The sequence below is a fragment of the Nicrophorus vespilloides genome, unplaced genomic scaffold (assembly GCF_001412225.1).
Source record: "Nicrophorus vespilloides isolate i.1.1-1 unplaced genomic scaffold, Nicve_v1.0, whole genome shotgun sequence".
In the NCBI taxonomy this organism is placed as follows: Eukaryota; Metazoa; Arthropoda; class Insecta; order Coleoptera; family Silphidae; genus Nicrophorus; species Nicrophorus vespilloides.
This window is the reverse complement of record NW_017100060.1, coordinates 214,360-221,248: the sequence shown is the minus strand read 5'-3', so window position 1 is coordinate 221,248 and position 6,889 is coordinate 214,360.

Genomic DNA, 6,889 nt, shown 5'->3' with positions numbered 1-6,889 from the left:
GATTTGTTAGTATAAAAGAACATTTCTCAATCTTTTTACAGCGAGACCTTTGATTCTTGTTTCTAGTTGTCGCAATTGCTAAGAGTATTTCACCAGTTCCTCGTTTTGACATTAGGTGACAGCTGTCATTTCACGACCCACTGTATATGTTTATATTATAGTTGTACCGCGGATAACGTTATTCAATATCAATATTTTTTTGTTTTCCGGGTCACGAGACAACTGTTTAAGGCATTCCCAGGAATTTTCGAAAAATTTAAAAAAGTAATTGAATTCATGACTGATTTTGAAGTACCAGAAAAAAACTTGATTATGTAGATATTTCAATAAAGTCATAATTTTTTTATCTCTCCGTTGTCCAAATCTCTTCTTCGATCATCATTATCAATTTTATTAACTTTTGTCAGGACAAAATTTATAATTTCGACAGTTGTCAAATAAGTTGCGTTGTCATATGATAGATAACTTCTTTAGTGTCTCGAACGATATATCGACTATACAATTTTCTAAAAATTCCCGTTTAAGTAACACAAACTCCGGATGTTTAAGGAACTTTGACAGCTGTCATTTTACGACGCCTTAAAAACGCGATCTAATTTCGTGTCGCGACCCAAAGGTTCAGAAACTCTTGTATAAACTATGTAACGTAATAAGAAGTAAACAAATTGATGTTGTATGCATGTTTATTACGAGTCTCATCTTTTAATGCCAATTAAAAGTTATCAAATCCTCGTGATCTTCTTAATTCGCCGTATTTGCACCACGTCGTCTACGCTCCTCCACTTATTCTTCGGGGTCCTTTTACGAGACGATAATCCTCCTGCTCCGCATCCCTTAATAGCGACGCGCAGGAAAAACATCCTTGAGCCTTGACCAGATGGGAAAAAGAAGTAGCGCAAACGGTTTACGAAGCGTTGATAAAAAAAAAATAAAAGGTTTCAGTTTAACAAAACAAGAGAGAAAGGGGAAAAAATAATAACAAGGGATGAAACCGCTTGTTATCCCGGTTGGCTGAAGCCTGTGAAACATTACGGAATTCAATCCGCGCGCACCCCCCAAAACCTTACCTAATCGCAGTCAATTTTGAGGGTGAATTGGTCTCTTCCTCGAGACGGTTTTCAGCGATGAAATATGAGAACGTATCGACGTAATAGAGGAAATGACACGTGAAGATGTTGTTCTTATAAATTATTGCGCCTCTCGTAATCCTTCCAAGCATTTTCCCGGCGAATTTATTTCCGGGGAAAATGAACGAACACTACTACTACTTCTACTACTACTACCACCACTACTACTACTACTCTCTTTCTATCTCGTGTACGTATCGATATTTTCCTGCTCGCTGATGGGATTGCTGCCCGTTCCGTCGTCCGTCGACATTAATCATCACCTCTTCATCGCGTCTTTTTTTTTTCGCCCCCTTCCCGATCCGAACAAAACTGGTTTGAAATACCGTGGAAAAGCGGTGAGTGCAAATGGACATCGGCGATGATTAAAATGTTTCCATTATACCGTCTTTTTAAGGGATGTGAAATGGTGGTGGTGAGAGTTATGCGTCGTGTCGCTGCTCGAGCTTTTTTACCACCCATTCCGTATTTATTTATTCCCATCGTGGGCAAATACAAATTAGTTTCAGGACGAATGCGATCTCGTGCTTAGATAATGAACCGCATAAAGCGGCATAATCTGCATACCTTTAAATAAATATCATAAAACATACGCTTGTTAATAACATCGCAAAGTCACAACTTTGAACACGTAAAAAAAAATAATTATTATATTCAGAGCGGAATCATCAGTTTTTATAACAATTCTACATAATGTTATTTATTAACATCGTTTCTCATTTTTTTTTTTTTCAAATTCTTATATTATATAAAATATAAACAAAAATATAAATATATTTACATACATTTTCTACAATAAAATTCTAGTATATTTTGTATTAAATTATATAAAATTCTATACTTGTGAAAATCATCGCTTAAGCTTAATCCTCGATTAACAACGACCTTGTTTACACATCCTTTACAGAGATTCAATATTCCTTGTAGAGATTCACTAAATTTTATATAAATTATCTTATTAACATTTTTATGAGATAAATTATAACATTCAATAAATTGTATTAGAAAATCAATAATAATCTTGTACATCTTTCTAATTTATCATGGATTTTACGAATTCGATTAAAAAATCAATTTAAACCCAATTTCCATGACAATTCTACATAAAATTATTTATAACAGCGTTTCTCAACCTTTTTACTTAAATACATATATACAAAAATATACATCAACCAAAGCGTTTTTTCCATTTTTTTTGTTGTTAAATACATTTTTACATACATTGTCTAGGTCTATATCGAAAGCCCGACAACCGAAATCCCGTCAATCGAAATCCCGACTGTATTGAAATCCCGATGTTTCAATAATTTAAAAATGTTATTGTAGACATTTTCGATATAGTTGGGATTTTGATACAGTCGGGATTTTAATATAGTCGGGATTTGATATAGTCGGGATTATGGTTGTCGGGCTTTTGATTGCCCCATCGTAGGCAAATACAAATTAGTTTCAGGACGAATGCGATCTCGTGCTTAGATAATGAACAGCAAAAAGCGGCATAATCTGCATACCTTTAAATAAATATCAAAAACATACGCTTGTTAATAACATCGCAAAGTCACAACTTTGAACACGTAAAAAATAATAATTATTATATTCAGTGCGAAATCATCAGTTTTCATAACAATTCTACATAATGTTATTTATTAACATCGTTTCTCAAACTTTTTTTTTTTAAATACATATATTATATAAAATATAAACAAAAATATAAATATATTTACATATATTTTCTACAATAAAATTCTAAATTTTCTAGTATATTTCGTATTAAATTATATAAAATTCTACAAGTTTACACATCCTTTAGAGAGATTCAATATTCCTTGTAGAGATTCACTAAATTTTATATAAATTATCTTATTAACATTTTTATGAGATAAATTATAACATTCAATAAATTTTATTAAAAAATCAATACAAATCTTGTACATCTTTCTAATTTATCGTGGATTTTACGAATTCGATGCGTTAAAAAAATCAATTTAAACCCAATTTTCATAACAATTCTACATAAAAAATTTTATAACAGCGTTTCTCAACCTTTTTTATCCAAATACATATATAAAATATATACAAAAATATATATCAACCAAAGCGTTTTTTCCATTTTTTTGTTGTTAAATACATTTTTACATACATTGTCCAGGACCTAGACCGAAATCCCGTCAATCATAATTCCGACTGTATTGAAATCCCGATGTTTGAATAATTTAAAAATGTTTTTCTGGACATTTTCGATATATTTGGGATTTTGATATAGTCGATATTATGGTTGTAGGGATTTTAATATAGTCGGGATTATGGTTGTCGAGATTTCGATACAGTCGGAATTTCGGTTGTCGGGCTTTCGATTGCCACGGACGTTTTCTATAATAAAATGTAAATTTTTCTATTTTCTTTATGAATCTATAAATTATTGATTGCAATCAGTATTTCTATTCTATTCTGCTTCGATAGTATTACGTAATATGTAAAACAAGGTAGGCTTAAATATAAAACTTTTGATGCAATAGTTGGAATGAGTTAATGGCGAAAAGCTATTAGAGAATCTGCATAAAAATTGATTGAATTCCGGCGAGAGGCAACGAAAAAAAAGAAGTTATTAAACTTCGGTGAAGAAGAACAAGAAGCGAAATCCCGTCGCCTCCGTCCATCCTTCCATATTATTCCTCCTCTATTATATCATTTTTTTTCTCTCTTTTGGTCCTTTATTATTTCAGGGCACGACAATTTGCGCATAAATATCCAACCGTTCCAGCTCGACGGATTTTCCAACCTTTTTTTTTCCGCATCCTCTCTTTCTCTCTCTTCATATTTTGTGAGCGCATCTTACCAAACGTAGGAGGAGCAGGATCCTCTCTACATGCCGAGGTCAATACCGTTTTTTTCTTTTCCTACACGAAAAATGAACGCAACGTGCTATCTGCAGTTTTCACGTAGTCAGGATTTACCAGCAGATTCATTTTCCTTTCCACGACAGACAAATTCGTTGCTGCACGAAAACGCTCTCTAACATCCACACACACACACCGCAATTATTTCGAATTTACCGCGCCGAATTGAATCATCCCCCGTCGCGTCTCTGATTATGCAAGAAGTTGCACAGGGCCGGGACTTCAACGTCTCCAGTTAATTTTCTTTTCTCCTCCCTTTCCCGACGTCTCAGTTTAAATTCGTGTTTGCTTACGTTAACTTTTTAAACTAATTTCGGAATTAAACATGATTCGCGTCTCACTGACACACCCACACACCCACACACACCGCCAACTTCCAGTTTAAGCATTTAGTTATGTTGTTTGGTTAAGAGCTACAGTCTTACATAATCATAATTATGCTGCCAGAAACGTGGAACCCTTCCGCACTGCAAGATTAACAGACCCACTGCAATGTCAACCATTTGCAGTATCTTCTTAAATCGTGCATAATACACCTTCTGCATTTATGTTTTCATTAACACTTTTTAAAACTAATTCATGATTATCTAGATACATTTGAAAATCTTCTCAACTCACTCAATAAGTTCGTAGGATGACTAGCAGATCCATTAAACATTATTAAGTTTATAAGAATTAATAGTATAATACCATAACTGTTTGTATAAATATACTGTTTTGTAAGGGTCTTTATCAAAATCCCGACTTTCAAAATGAAAATCTCGACAACCATAACCCCATAAGTATCCAATTAGTCACTAGTTCCTAGCTTTGACACAAGGTGACAGCTGTCATTTCGCAACCAATAGGTTTAGAGTCACTGCTGTAGCCTATAGTACAATAACTAAATTTTCATATCAGGATAATTCTAATTACAAAACTTGGATGAAAATCATCTAAAAAAATAAAAGATTATTACATAATCGAACGATGGTAATTGCCCGTTTTAAAGATTAGGCCTCTTCCATCCTCTCCTGAATTCAAACAGTAATTAAAGATTAGAGAGACGAACTTTTCAGATATTTTATATTTTTTGTTTATTTTCTGCAAAACTATACAAAATGTTATTGTTTTAATGCACATATTTAAAAGGCAGACGATTAAGCAAGTATTGCTACAGAAAACATCATGAAATGTAAAATAAGCATCATGTTATGGAAACTTTTCTGTTATTTTTGATTATTTTCATGAAAACCATACACGATTTTGTTGTTTTTTATGTACATATTTAAAGGACAGATAATTACGTAACTTTTTTTTAAATGTAAAATAATCATCATGTTATGAGAACTTTTCTGTTATTTTACGTTTTTTGTTTATTTTCATGAAAACTATACAAGATTTTGTTGTTTCATATGCACATATTTACAGAGCAAATGATGACGCAACTTTTGTTTATAAAACATCAAGGAATATTAAGTAATCATCATATTATAAGAACTTTTCAGATATTTTATATTTTTATTTATTTTCTTGAAAACTATACAAAATTATTATTGTTTTTATGCACATATTTAAAAGGCAGACGCTTATGAAAACATATGAAATGTTAAGTAATCTTATTATGAGAACTTTTCGGTTTTGTTACGCTTTTGTTTAATTTTCATGAAAACTATACAAGATTTTGTTGTTTCTTATGTACATATTTAAAGGGCAGATGATTACGCAACTTTTGTACTATAAAACATCAAGAAATATTAAGTAATCATGTATAAATATACTGTTTTGTAAGGGTCTTTATCAAAATCCCGACATTCAAAATGAAAATCTCGACAACCATAATCCCAACAGTAGCCATCTACTAAGCGCATTTCACGAGTTTCTAGCTTTGACACAAGGTGACAGCTGTCATTTCGCAACCAATAGGTTTAGAGTGACTGCTGTAGCCTATAGTACAATAACTATTTTTTCATATCAGGATAATTTTAATTACAAAACTTGGATGAAAATCATCTAAAAAAAGTAAAAGATTATTACATAACCGAACGATGGTAATTGCCCGTTTTAAAGATTAGCCCTCTTCCATCCTCTCCTGAATTCAAACAGTAATTAAAGATTAGAGAGACGATAGGATGTTTAATCTTGTAATCCCTTTTCTAAATCAAGATCCGGCAACGCGAAAATCTCAATTTTTTTTTCAGTATTAATTAATCAACAACGAAAAAGTATAGAGTAATGTACAAGGTGAGTGTTGATTGATTCGAATATCGGATTAAGTATGCGGTTGCGTGTCCTGATTATACGTTGCCTTTCTTTACAGAATTTGCTGGTATTTTCCCTGGAAGAAAATCGCGGTCACCGGATTCCCAGAATTTTCCACTTTCCGCGCCACTTAATTCGCTTTCGCACATTAACATAAATTAATTTAAGGTACGATTATTTACCTCGCCGACTTCCGGTTTCCGTTTCTTTTGTGCTCGCTCCGTAATCAGACGTTTGTTAGAACTATTTCAATGGACTAAATTTCTTTTCTATTTCATGTTTTTTGGGGACATTTAATGAAAAATTGAATGCAAAAAAAATAGATTAATTCAATTTCTATAAAAAAAATTTGTTTTCCATAATAAAGCGTGTATACGTGCCCAATTTATTAGTTTATTTTCATGAAAACTATACAAAATTTTGATATTTTCTTATGTACATATTTAAAGGACAGATGATTACGTAACTTTTGTTGAAAAGTTAAGTAATCATCATTGTCATGAAAAGTATAGAAGATTTTGTTTGTTTTTTATGTACATAAATGAACGACAAATCTTTACGCAACTATTGCTATAGAAAACATCATGAAATATTAAGTAATCATCATGTTATGAGAACTTTTCT